This window comes from Polistes fuscatus, unplaced genomic scaffold, assembly GCF_010416935.1.
Source record: "Polistes fuscatus isolate 324 unplaced genomic scaffold, CU_Pfus_HIC Scaffold6, whole genome shotgun sequence".
NCBI lineage: Eukaryota > Metazoa > Arthropoda > Insecta > Hymenoptera > Vespidae > Polistes > Polistes fuscatus.
Genome location: NW_025113140.1, coordinates 5,873,943 through 5,888,121, shown reverse-complemented (window position 1 = coordinate 5,888,121; position 14,179 = coordinate 5,873,943). Strand labels below are relative to the sequence as shown.

Genomic DNA, 14,179 nt, shown 5'->3' with positions numbered 1-14,179 from the left:
TAATATTCGATTTATGTTTTAGTGACAGTAATTACGTAAATTCATTCAGCCGTTTTTGACGTGTAGTGCGGTCGGTAAGCACGTCCCGGTGTTGATCGCGTTCGCATTCGCGATAAAAAACTTTTTTATAGTTTTTTATTTTCGTTACCGTCTACTAGTCATCGTCATCCTAAGGGTAGGACACCAATCAGGCATTCATTACTGAAGACAACAAGTAAGTAGAATTTTTCTATTAAACATTTTCTGTGATAATTTCAATAATTTTTGATTACGACGACGATATTAATCGTTCTTTTTCTTTTTCTTTTTCTGTTTCAGAACATCATTGCAATCGTGTGCGTAAGCAATGAGGTTCCCGAGTGTTTGCATCGTTAAATAAAATATTAAAGAATCGGAAATTAGAGTCAGTGTTGTTTGCCGTATGACTTCGTTTTTTTCGGGTTAAGAAACTACGAAAGTTTCTTATATTTGGTTTAAACGTGTGCTCATCGTTATCCTAATGGTAGGACACCAATCAGGCATTCATCACTGAAAACAATAAGTAAGTAGAATTTTTCTATCAAACATTTTCTATGATAATTTTAATATTTTTTGATTACGACGATGATATGAATCATTCTTTTTCTTTTTCTTTTTCTTTTTCTGTTTCAGAACATCATTGCAATCGTGCGCGTAAGCGATGAGGTACCCGAGTGTTTGCATCGTTAAATAAAATATTAAAGAATCGGAAAATAGAGTCAGTGTTGTTCGCCGTATGAGTTTCGTATTTTTCGGTTAAGAAACTACGAAAGTTTCTTCTATTCGGTTTAAACGTGTGCTCATCGTCATCTTAAGGATAGGACACCTATCAGGCATTCATCACTGAAGATTAAAGATAAATGAATTTTTCTATTAAAAATTTCTTTAATAATTACTTATAATTTTTAAATGTTAACAACGATTCTAATCGTTTTTGTTCTTTTCTCTCTTTTCAGAAGGGTAAGCGTTTGTGTTAGTGCTTGATATTTGAACTGCGTGCAATGCAGTTGTCAAATTAGAGTCAGTGTTTGTGCGAATAATTAAAGTAGAATTTAATTGCGAAGTAGAGTCAGTGCCGTGGTCGCGATAAGAAACTCTTAGTTTCTTATTTTCGTAATCGTAATGTACGAGAATGTTTTATAATTTAAAATAATATTAAGATTATGAATTATATAGAAGCACGTTTGTACATTAATTTCAATTCCATCGCATTTCGCAAAATATATTTTCAATTCATATATTAAATTAACTGCGAACAAAGCGGTAATTGTGTTTGAATTTATCCGATTAAAGTTGCATTTTTATTTTAAAACAGTCGCAAGGACTGTTCGTATAATAGAGTCAGTGTATAAGTAATGATCAAAAAAGATTTAAAATTTACCGCGTTCTGGGATTAAAATAAAGTGTGAATTTTATTTAGTTTCATTGACTGCGTGCAAAGCAGTAAATTAAATTAATTTAAAATTTAAATTAATAAATTAATTTAAGTATAATAATTGTAAAATTAGTGATCGAGCGAGTTATAAGTTAAAATCGAAGGCGAATTAAAGTCAGTGTTGTTCGCTGTATAAGAAAATTTCGGTCACGATAAGAAACTGACTTATAGTTTCTTATTTTCATTTAATAACGCGTAATTAAATTCACGCGAGTGTATTATCAAGGAACGAATTTTCAAATGGATTTTTTTCAAAACAAAATCAAGGAGCATGATGCAGTTAAACTAAATTTGCTGCGAAGTAGAAGTGTTTTGGAGCCATCGCAGAAATTCTAATGCTGTTTATATTTCGTAAATGTGTTATTTTAAATTAAAAATGCCACATATACGTGATGTAACGGTTAACAAGTTGAGAGTTAAAAAATTTAAAGTCCCTCAGGTGCTCAATCATGTCGAGGATGAAAGGTCCTAATCGACACGAGCTACCGGTAGTAATTATTCTAATAAATTATTGACGAGCACATGAGTAATCCCTTCTTTGGAATAACTCATTAAAATTGTATATATTATTGGTTCAGGATGGATCTTCTTGTTTCATCAGTTAAATTCATTTAATTAATAAATGCAATTAATTAATGCACTTTCTTGTACACTTCGTGTTTTGCTCGCGTCAGTAATGCCGAAATCGAGCATTAATTTACTCGATTTCGTCCAAAGAAGCATGTAATAATGTTTTATATGCATTGTTTCGTACTTAGTTTATCTGATCGTAATTTATTTCGATTTATCGATACTTCGATTTTATAAATAAATGGAACAAGAAGACAAACCCATTCGCGACGGATAGATTCTAGCAGTTAAGTGATGACTCAAATACCAGTTTTGTCATTAGAACAGTCAACTTAATGAAAGAAGTCTTCCAAGGTATTTTATTTAAATTTATTTTTTTCTTTTACAATATTCTTCAAAACTAAAAGTTAAAACCAAGTGACTTGTAGAGTCTTTGCTCGTTTAGATCTATGAAAGAATTTTATTATATGTTAATCAATTTTTAGACTAGGATTTTCAGCTTCTAATTTACTAATCTCCCGTTTCTTCCTCCCTATACTTTCTGCGTTCTCATCTATGCGTGTACCCAGGTGTTACTCGTGTGGGTGAGAAACGGTTAGTGTGGGTTTAGTTTTATTTTTTTCCCTGATTGACGACTGTCATTGTGCTAGTGCTTGCACGATGTACTTTGCACCTGTGTGTGCGTATTAGATAGTGTGCATTTTACATCGTTTCGCGATAAATAATACAACGCATTTTTCAAATTTATTAAGTAAAAATAAATTGTAAAGTCACGCGTACGATATGAATTTTGTAATTTTTAATATCGTTTTGCATAGTAGAGTTACCATATTTATTTGTGGAAACTTTGATATACTCGTATATTACTAGTACGTATATATATATATGCATACTAGTAATATATAGTAATAGTATATGCATGTATACTAGTGTATACTTGTATTTTTGTTTTAGTCATTTATGCAATAATCATTAGTCTTGGCAGCCGATTACATCAACTGGTACGTACTCTCCCATTAACATGTAAGTTTAGAATACGTGGTTGAACTAGGGTGTCTGAGTTGCCTCGGGACATGTTCTCTAGTTTAAGCTTTTGCACCTTAGTGGTATGTGTGAGAACCGTGAAATGAATGTGCTGGTGTATATGTTTACTCTTTTTAAATATAGGTAATAGGCAGACAGGTAGCATACTTTTTTGAGCAAATGTGATAACTTTAATTTTAAGTAACTAGGACTCTGGAAAGGCACGTGGTATGCTTCTACTTAAAAATGTGGAAGTTCTACCTTCAAGTTTATACAGATTTGTCATAAATTGTATTTTTTAATTCTATCATGCTTACTTCGTAAATTTATTTTGAGAAAATTCTGTTAAATTAATTATGTATCATGATTCAAAAGGATTTGCAATAATTTAAAAAATTCATTTCCATTTTGATCTTATCTCGAACGAGATTGAGTCGAATTAAATCTGCAAAATCTCTAATGAATTTGATACTTAGTTTTGAGTTATATAAGTAGCACTTTGTACAATCGTGATTTATGCCCATAGTTATGAAAGTGGTCTAACATAAGTCATATATATCTTGTTTCGAGGTATTTAAAGGATTACATTTGAACATTAAATGAATTCTATGCAATATTGAAATAACAAATATTAACGATTCATTTTATACAATATCGTGAAAATTACATTGAATTTAGTTTAAAATAATGTGGTGTGAAATAACTAATAAACTCATTTTTTGGTTTACTTTTGACTTAGACCACTTTCATAATTATAGGCACAAGACTAAATTTTAGTCTTTGAAATGTTTGATACAATTTGATATAAAGAGTAAATTAAATAAATGCAAAAAAAAATGCATAGCATTTATTGTATTATTTATTCCAATTCGATTTTATTACTCGATACTAAAAGTGTGAGGTGTTATTAGGTCATCGATTAGAATAATTATCTGCTCGAAAATTCGACTAAATGTGCTTGTGCATATGTGCACGGTCAACGAACTCCAAGTTCATTGATAGTCCCATGAGTTAGGTTAGCTAGCCGGAATTGTAAATTAATTTTGTAATAATTGATAAATAGGATCGCAACGTAAACCGGAAATATTGGAAAAAGATGTATTAAAGAAAATAAATGAAATAATTTCATAGATATATACAGTCATGATTTTTCAAGTACTTGCGATAACCTGACAAAAAAAATACTTTAAACAAAAGTTGATCTGTTTTTGATTGGCTGTACGCTGTAATAGAAAAAACTTAGAAAAAAATTTTTTTTTAAATGTTTTTTTAAGGCTACCTTTATTTTTTTAAAAGGCACTTAGTATTTTTGACTTTACAGTATTATAGCCAATATTAATACGAATTCAACGGTATTATATACTATGGCCTTTGGGAGACCTTGAAAGCAAAGAAATGAAAATTTCAACAAAAAATTATTTTACTTGTCGCCGGCTAACAAAGTGCTTTTAAAAACAAAAAACTTACTTATGTGTATAATTTATTGTTACTTAAACAAAACACAGGTTATCGCAAGTATTTGAAAAATCGTGACTAGAGTTATGTGGGACACCTTGTATATTGTTATATGAAATATATTTCATTTATATTAATATCATAAGCAGTTAAGAGTAATTGCGTGAAAATGTCTTTAAATCATTTCTAAATTGTAGGATCATAACCTGGCATATTACAACGGCATGGTATTAGAATAGAATCGGTACTTTACATAGTTAATAATTTTCTTTTCGGCGAAATGATATCTCTCGATCAAAAGGTAATAATCATTTTCTATATAAAAAGTTCAGGATGTCTACTAATCAAAGTTTTCTTTTCAGCTTTGTTAGGATTGTGTTAGATTTTTTTCTTTTATAATTTAAAATTAGGGACTATCCTAATTCTATATCATTGACCGTTGTAATATGGCAAATTCTAAGAATACTTTTTTAAACGGTTGATGTTTTAACTCAGAGACTCTTTTTATGCTTGCAGGTAGGAAATTTTCGAATACAGTAGGACACGAAGAAAAGAAGATGTTATATGCCGAAAAATCCCCCACTTAACTATGGCTCAAGAGAGCAACTATAGGGCTTCTGAGGTATTTTCTAAGATTCAACAGAGCATTCTCGAATCTAGTGAGAATGGCTCTTTAGTCATTTTATATTTTACTGTTTTATTATTTTGCTCGTCAATAATTTTTAGTAGTTATTACGAATAAAAATAATTAATATATAGTTCTTTTTTTGTTATACAGGTAATCATCGTTGGATTAACTAATTGAAATAATGTGTATTAAAGATAAATCAAGTATTTGAAGAATTTTGTTTTAGATGATATTTTATTTAAGAAACAGAATACTTTTAAATTCTGATGCAATACAATGTATTTCCATCCAGAATTCTCATTCTCATGTCATATTTTCTAATTTTAAATTACCAACGCGTTTCTATTTTCATTTTCTATTACATTTACAGAAAGTAGTTACTTTATAATATTTTGTAATATCTTTTATATTTTTACAGAGGTACTAGGAAGTAATCCAAAAGTGTTGCAATGTAATTATCATTTTATTTTGTTTCTCTGGGAAGAAGGATTAATTTTAATACAAGAGTGTAAGTAACGGTTTATAAATTAAAAAAAAAAATTATTCTATTAATTAAAAAAAAATGAATAAAAATTATTTTATTAAATTAAAAAAATAGAAAAAAAAACTATTATACATTTCTAATACTTCTTTAATTCCAGCCAAATTATAGTGAAGATCTAAGAAAAGATCTTCCACTCGATGTATTCATTTCATCTCTGCAAAATATCATTTGCAGAACAAGAAATATCTTTTCTGTTTCAGATTTCTTCTTCAGATTCTTTTGAATCATCGGTAAGGGGCAGATACTTTCTTCGCGTTTTTTGCAAAAAAAGATGATTTTCTTTTACCTTCTATGATTGGGAAAAATCACCTTTTTATTTAGAATTTTCGCTCATCACACTTTCCCTACTTATTTCTCTTTCTTTCTTCTTCTTTCTATCTTTTTTCCTTTGTATCGAATATGCTCACAAGAATTAGCATGAACTCAAGTGAGTGTAATTAACTTTTGAAGTGGAATGAGCGAGAAATTTGTTGTTTTTTATTCTTAAGGCCTTACATACGTCCAGAATTTTTCAAAAATCGATTTTTCTTTTTAACAGATTGTTGTTCTCTATAGTTTTACGTTTACTTATGTGAAAGTCGATTGTAAAAATTCCCCATAGATCCAAAGTTATGGTAGAAAATGTGACTGCCCGACGAAAGTTTGGTGCGCACAGATAGCTGTCTTTTGTTGAGACACTTAAAACTTTTAACTCGTTTTTCTCGAAACTACTTTTTCCACCACGGTCGGCATGATAACTCATATAGTTTTTAACATTTTTTAATGCGTTTTTTTTTTCAAATATTCGAAATCGTTTTCTCTGTAGTTATGTCGAGCCGGATTTTGGATCTTTTGATTTACAAATTTCAAAAAAATAATTAAAATCTAAAATTTATGATGTAAAACGCATACTTTTTTTTCAACTGCCATAAATTGCTAAATTTTCCAAAATTCAAAATTCTATAAATATAACTAAATAAACTATAACTATTACTTTTTATTTTATAAGAATTTTTTTTAATTCTGTAGATCGATCAAAATTTACTGGAGATATAATGCAGATCGTGGATCAACTTTTTTTTCTTAGTGTTGTGATCACGTGATTTTTTATATAGTAACTTTTGTAAAAATAAAGTGAAATAAAATTTTGTATAAGGTTTAAATACCAATAAACAATGTGCACTATTTATTTGTATTAATTTCCATTGTTATCCCTAAAAATTTGTTTCTTTTAGTGCATTTTTGGTGCTGCTAGACGTATGTAAGGCCTTAACATAGGGATTGAAGGGACACGTAAGAATTTTCTCGCCAACCTATTTGTAAGTCAGACCCAAAACTTCATTGTCTCAAGCTCGCTATTAGTATAGTCAGACTGTACGTGAAGCTTAGGTTCCTCTTAGTAGAGATTAGAGTTAGTGGATTAGTCCGACCAATGAAAACCACTTGAAACAAAAATCGTGAAAAGTTCTACTTTAAAAGTTTTATTTTTCCCCTTTTATCCTATCTTTTAAATGTTTTTTTGGCAGGATGAACTATGGAAATAACATTCCATCCAAGAAAAGGAGGAATATGGTGACCAGAAGAGGACTGACAATGAGTTATGGTAAACGGTGGTGTAAAATAATTATTTGTAAAAGTAAATGAAGTATTTTAATCCGTTTATTGTTTTCTCCGTAATATCGCAAATGTGTGATAGTTATTTTTAATGCACTTTTTTTTTTTCTTAGAGGTATCATGGATCAAAGCAAAATTATGTATATTTAGTTTTTATTTTACTATTATATTTTAGATAAATTGAAAATTAGTAAATATAAAATATTCGTAACTTGTAATTTCCGTATGTGTATACATTAAAATTATACTAGGGTGTGTTAGTTTTCAATAAAATCATCGTTGTTACTTAAATTCTATTCAGGTACATTCCTCGTTTTCATTTTGTTATTTAGTATTCTCGATAATTATTCTAAGGTTTTTTGAACGAGACCTTTAGGGTGGGACTTAATGATAAGGATGCTCAAAGGACGTTCTTAGTTAGATAATTTTCTTTTGTTTAAATTTTATCGGATGTGGCAGTCTTTAAGATGCACGTCCCTCGTGGGTCTTCAGAAGCAGTTACCTTCTCGTGGTTAGATCTGAGAAATGGTATTTTACTTTCCATCTAATGTTTATCATATTTTATACGCTATACATTCCATTGCAAGTAAAATTCAGTCAAAGGCCGCTTACGATAAATGTTACAATTGTAATTAGTTTCTTTTAACTTCCTAATTAATATCGCATTGTTATTCCTTTCCTTTGTTCCTTTTATCAATTTCATATATAGAAACTAATTACTTTATAATATTTTTTAATCATTTTTATATATTTACAGGTGTAATACACGAAACAATCAAGAATTGTTGAAATTTATAATTATCATTTTATTTTCATTTTTTTTTTTCAAAGATGATTTATTACAAAGAGAGGAAAATTGTATTTCCTTTATGAAAATTGACGTTGGTGTTGAAAAATAAGAGAAATAGACGATAATAAGTAGAGCTTAGTTATTACACACGCATAACTATATTAAAATTCCACGAGTCAAGGGGCGAAGCATCGATGGGGCGATTGAAAAGAAATTTATCGATTCGAGAAATATTTATATGGATAGGCGGTTGCAGTGCATAGAACGTTTATTGAATCTAACACCGGACCCTTTTATCTTTCCTTTCTCGTATAACATCGAACTTCTACCAACCTCATTCAATATCAACCCATTCTTTCAAATATTCTAAATGATCAATCCACCCACCCACGCACAAACACACATACACACACACATACACACATACACATCTACATCTTTGATACAAATGACTTTAGAGAAGTTGAAATAGTTACTTGGTAGTAGAAACTGGCATATTATGTAACTTAACTTCCTTTTTAGGTTTAACAATGTTCTACAAGGTAGATGGTGCAAAGATAAACAATGTTAAACTTTATCATTCGACTTAGCTTCCTCTCTCTCTCTCTCTCTCTTTCTCTGTTTCTATGTTTCCCAGTTTGTTGAACAGGATGCGTTTATAAGTTAGCCCTCAAGCACCGAAAGCTGTGTACTGAAAACGAGAGATATAGAGATAGAGATAGAGATACAAGAGAGGTTTGAAATGTCAAAAACTAGAACATGCATGCATGCATGGATTGTGCACTAGGATTGCACAAACAGTAGTTTATACCATAGCAACACACCATAAGACCGTATGAGACACTAGTCGTGGCTTTGAATGTACGTGTATTATTGATTTCATTCTACGGCCTTACACTCCACCTCTCTCTTTTCCCTCATTTTCATCCTCATCCTCATCCTCATCCTCGTCCTCATCGTTCAACTCGATCTCCCCTTCCCCCTCTTCCTACAGTTTCACAACGTCGAGCTTTCCTGTCGCCGTTAGCTGCTGACGCCAAGTTTCAAGCTGATGCTTTTCCTACGCTTCTTTTCCTAAAGCTTTATCTCTTCTCTACCCATACACACACACACATACATACACACACACACACATACACGTCGAAAAAGAATGAACAACGTTCAACGCTATTATGCAGATGCGAAAGACGCGTCGACAAATGTGCTAGGTCCTATCTTCGTATTCTTTAACTTTTCAGTTAAGATGCTATTCTCGTATCACAAAGAGAAACAATTTTGAATTATGTTTAACCTATTTTCTTTCCTTTTCTTTTCTTTTCTCCTTTTTTTCTTCTTTTTTGTTATTTCACGTGTACCAAAAAATTTCAAGATAGATACTTCCTTGGTTGTTTTTTTTTATTTACTTTTTTGTCAGATGATGGAATAGAGTTTTGAAGATTCTTTGAAAAATAAATGATTATTTTTAACAACTCTTTAAGGAACTCAAATGTTTAACTTTTAGAAAGAATAAGGAATTTTATTTGATTTAATAATAAAATCTAAACACACGAAAATAGAAAAATTTATATCGTTATTGATTCATTTATTTGTCTAACTTGTCTTGATTTTTATTTAGAACTACTGTTTCGTCTTTTTATCTATCTATTTATCTCTCTTTTTCTTCGTTATTTTTACACGTCGGCAATGTTAAATCGAATCAATTAAACGAAATGATCTCATTCGATTCGATAGAATTCCATTTTACTTCGTGGTCTTCCGATAGCCTTCGGATTGGAATCTTTGATAGACGAGGTTTTATCTCGTCTTTAGAAATTAATTGCATCCAAGGTAGTCTTTCAAATCGATAAATTTTTTCCAATATATATATAAAAATTGTACACGTACAGATACAGACACAGATAAAGATACAAAAGCACGTATTCAGTTATATCAAAAGGAGATGAAAAGAAAAGAAAAGTAGGGAAATATAAAGAAAAAGACTTAACGTTATTTTCTAAAGATGAATTTTGCGATATTGAGGATCCCACGATCGGTGCACTTGAAATCTCCGTTTTGTTTGGACAGAACCTGGCTCCAGGCCGAGAACTATTTCATGTCAGTTATGGTATATCGTTTCTCTCTCTTTCTCTCTCTCTTATTTTACTTTTTTTAATCAATATATTATACTTGTATAAAAAAAATTAATCGAATCATTCCTGTAAGTTTTTATCAAATACACATACCCAACTAACACAAACACACACACACACACACACACACACAACACATGTGCGAAACCTAGATCATAGACTTTAGAAACGAGGAAGTCACAGTAAAATGTCTCAGGACAATTTAATACTTTAAATTTAAAAGCCCTGCTTTAATCTTTTTATCTCCTCGATCAGAAATCCGGTTTACTTTGGATTTCTATTTTTTTTTCTTCTACTTCTTCTTTTTCTCTCTTCCTTTCTTTTCTTTTTTTTTTTTTTTATAGATAACATAAATCAGTAATCACATTTTAGTTTGTCAAAGTTCTAGGATTCTCTTTCTTTTCCTTTTTCTTTTTGTGGAGACGAAAGTAGTAGTAGTAGTAGCAGTAGTAGTTTGACGGATCTAAAAGATGGGTAGACAGTGAGACATAAAGGCGACACTTTCGATTATCTTAGAAGTTTACCGAGTAAACTTTACCTTACACCGCGATAATGGAAGGGCTTGGAACGACGATGTCAGTGTCAATTGTGCTTGAGCTTGAGCTTTATAGGATCCTATGGTGACAGTTGGTTATATACATTCACATCTTCGATAATTTTTCCCATCCTTTTATTTCGTACTTTTCTTTTGTTTTTATTTTTTTTTTTTCAAAAATCAATAAACTTTCGAAATACTTTTCCATGTAATTCAGCAACACTCGGGACTTTCGTTGACTCAAACCGATTTTCTAGTTATAATTAAAAATCAATTACTTTCTTTCCTTTATTTCATTTGTTAGGCTAATATGTTTTTTACGGATAGTAAAAATGTAAAAAAATCGGGGAAAAACTTTTGGCCTGAGTATCTAAAAGAAGAAAAAGAAGAAGAAGTAGAAGAAGAAGAAGAAGAAGAAGAAGAAGAAAAAAGAAAAAATATCTTTGAATTCAATTTTCAAACGATATTTTGATATTTTCAGGTATAAAAAATTATCGAATCGTACCCGAATCAGATTCATCTATCGTAGAGAGAAGTTCGATGAGTGCCAGGTGCGATAGATCGATTCGAACATCGAAGAAAACTTTAATGTTGAACGAACCTTTCCTTTCTCTCTCTCTCTCTCTCTCTTTCTCTCTCTCTTTCTGAGCTATCGATCTTTTTTTCTCGCCCTTCTTTTTTTTTATTTTTTTTATTTTTTTTATTCCTTTTCGTCTAACGCTAATGTCTTTCTTCCTACGGCAATGGTAACCATCCACCTGTGCGGCCGAAAAAAGTCCGAAAAGATTCGGAACGATTTGAAGAAATTCCATCGGTTTTCGATTTTCCTTAAATAGTATTGAAAATTGATTGGAAGGGAGAAGAAGGAAGGAAACATTTAATTGATTTTTTCTTTCATTTAATTTTTAAAGTTGGATCAAATGTTTGACGAAAAGTAAAGAGAGAAAATGTTAGAGGGAGGAAGGGTAGAAGGGGTAGGAGGTGGGGGAGGAGTAGAGAGATGATATATTTAATATCATGTCTTATCGATTGAAAATCGTGCTAAGTCAAGTCAAAGGCACCGAAAGACACGTACAGACTCTTTACTATCAATTTTCTACTGTCATCTCTCTCTATTTTTCTTGCTTTCCATCTCTCTCACTCTCATTCTCACTCTCTCTCTCTCTCTCTCTCTCTTGCTCGTTTCTATCAATCTAGTCACTCCCTCAGGAAATTGAAAGAAATGAATCGTTAGAAAAGAAGCTTGAAATCAAGAAAGAAAGAGAGAAAGAGAGAGAGGGAGAGAGAGAAGGTCGAGTTAACCTCATCGTTCTTCACGTTTCTAAGAAAAGTAGCACGCCTGTCGCATGGTAATTGTCCTTTTAACTTTTCCTTCTTCTACGATTTAAAAGATTTTAGATATTTTTTCAACGATCAGATATATTTCCCATTTAGATTAGATATTTATTTGATAAGATTAGTGGTTATCAATCTTTTTAAAGTCGGATAACACTAAACTCCGATGACATTTTGTCGAGCGAAATATTTATAATACAATGTTTAAACTTTTTTTTTGGTTTTTTTTTGAAGTCAAGAACGAAATGAAGAAATGAATATTGCTCGTGACGCGGGCACGGGGTTCGTCAATCCTGTGTTGCTAAATGTTATTTTTATAAAAGAATGAAATATAAAATTCATTGATGATATAATGCAAAAGCTTACGTTGATGACGTTTATTTCATTCAAAAAATTGTATCTGACTGTTCGGAATTCAAATGTGAAATGTGCTCACAGTGTGATCGTCTAGTTTTTCTTTTTTTTTAAACTGTCCATTTCCTTATACAAAATTTTCATATAAATTACCCCGTAGCAATTTCTTTTTTTTCTTTTTCAGATTTCTTTTATTCTCCTTCACATGAAAAATTCATCTTGTTGGCGTGATAGATAAAACGGAAATTGTCTTTTTGAGTATTTTCCTTTTTATTATTTTCCAATGGTGAGTGCTTTTGTATATTTTTCTCTTTAGTTTCATTGAATTTTTTTTTGCAACATCGCGTATTTGATTTTTTCGTGAAAACATTCGAAGTGCATTTATGGAACACAAGTGTTTTGCGGACCACAGATTGAGAACCATAGCAATACAACATCGGTTTCCAATAAGGAATAATCTAAAAATAAAAAATCGTCTAGGGAATAAGAATTTCGAATAGTTTTCATCGGTTCGGAGAGTAAAAAATCTAGAGAGGAAAAGTAGATAAAAATGAAGAAAAATATTTTTTCTCTCTGACGTACTCGAGTCTACGGATGTGGCTAATTATAATTGAAGAGAGAAAGAGATAGAGATAAAGATCGAAAGAGAGAGAGAGAGAAAGAAAAAAACACGTCGAGTGTGTTTTTGGGATATAATTAATGATCAACAGTCTGGTCCAAGCAAAGAAGACACTCATAAAATCGTCGACATAATTTTAGTATACTCGTGCATCGAACGTACGAATCATTTAATTTATTTTTCATAAAAGAAACATTGTAAGAGAAGGAAGAGGAGAGTAGTGGTGGGGGGTTGATCTCTCATCATTGAGGGAGCTACATGTAATCAAAGTAAAATTGTCATCGATATATTTATCGACGTAAAACGATACTGATAAACAATCACGTTTTATCATATTGTTTACAAAAGAAATAATCGATTGGGTATAGTTTAAGAGAGTTGATGTAATATTTTCTTTTAATTAGCATATCTCATCAACACGCGGTCAAGCTGACTGATCTACGGGAGAGAAAGAGAGAGAGAGGGGGAAATATTCACCTTGGAGCTAGTTTATCGGATATTCGATAACTTATACGCAAACAAGATGTAGATCGTGACAGTGTCAACATTCAAAGCGGTCCCTCTTGTTAATTCCAACTCTTCCCTTTTCCTTTCCCTTCCCTTCCCCACTCTTCTAATTCTATAGACTACCTAGGTTACGAAGTATCAAATTTATGCAATGTAATGTGTGCATTTCATACAAGGAATTTCCATGTTGATCATAACTAGACTCCGGATGTTTATGCACGATAAATATGCAGAGAACATATGACATTTATGTACGAAAAATATACAAATATATGCACCTATGCACAATTTTTAATATTATACTATAATATACATACTGTACGACAATTTAGTTGCATTGTGTTTAAAATGACAGTAAATTGCAACCATTTCTTTTTTTTTTCTAAATTGGTTTGAAGTTAGTTGGTAACGTTTATCGGTAAAAGTTAATTTCTAGGTCGTATATGAACGTATATTTAAATGTACTTAAGCAATGTTTTTGCACCACCCATCTCCATCCGCTTTTCTACAAATTAATAACTTTGTTACTTCAATATATATATGTAAAGTTAAGCTTTCAGTATTTGAATTAATGGGGAAACATATGTAACTGTCCAGGTAGAGGAATTTTCGAATAATAGATAAAACTTACGATTAATTTAATT

General features: G+C 30.9%; 1 long non-coding RNA gene across 1 annotated transcript; it reads right to left on the bottom strand.

Annotated features, from left to right (window-relative positions):
• Positions 1-10,609: 10,609 nt before the first annotated feature.
• Positions 10,610-11,093, bottom strand: LOC122523081. Its single transcript, XR_006305244.1, has 2 exons — positions 10,724-11,093; positions 10,610-10,648 (listed from the first exon to the last, which is right to left on the bottom strand). It is a non-coding gene; the product is annotated as an uncharacterized LOC122523081 (long non-coding RNA).
• Positions 11,094-14,179: the final 3,086 nt, after the last annotated feature.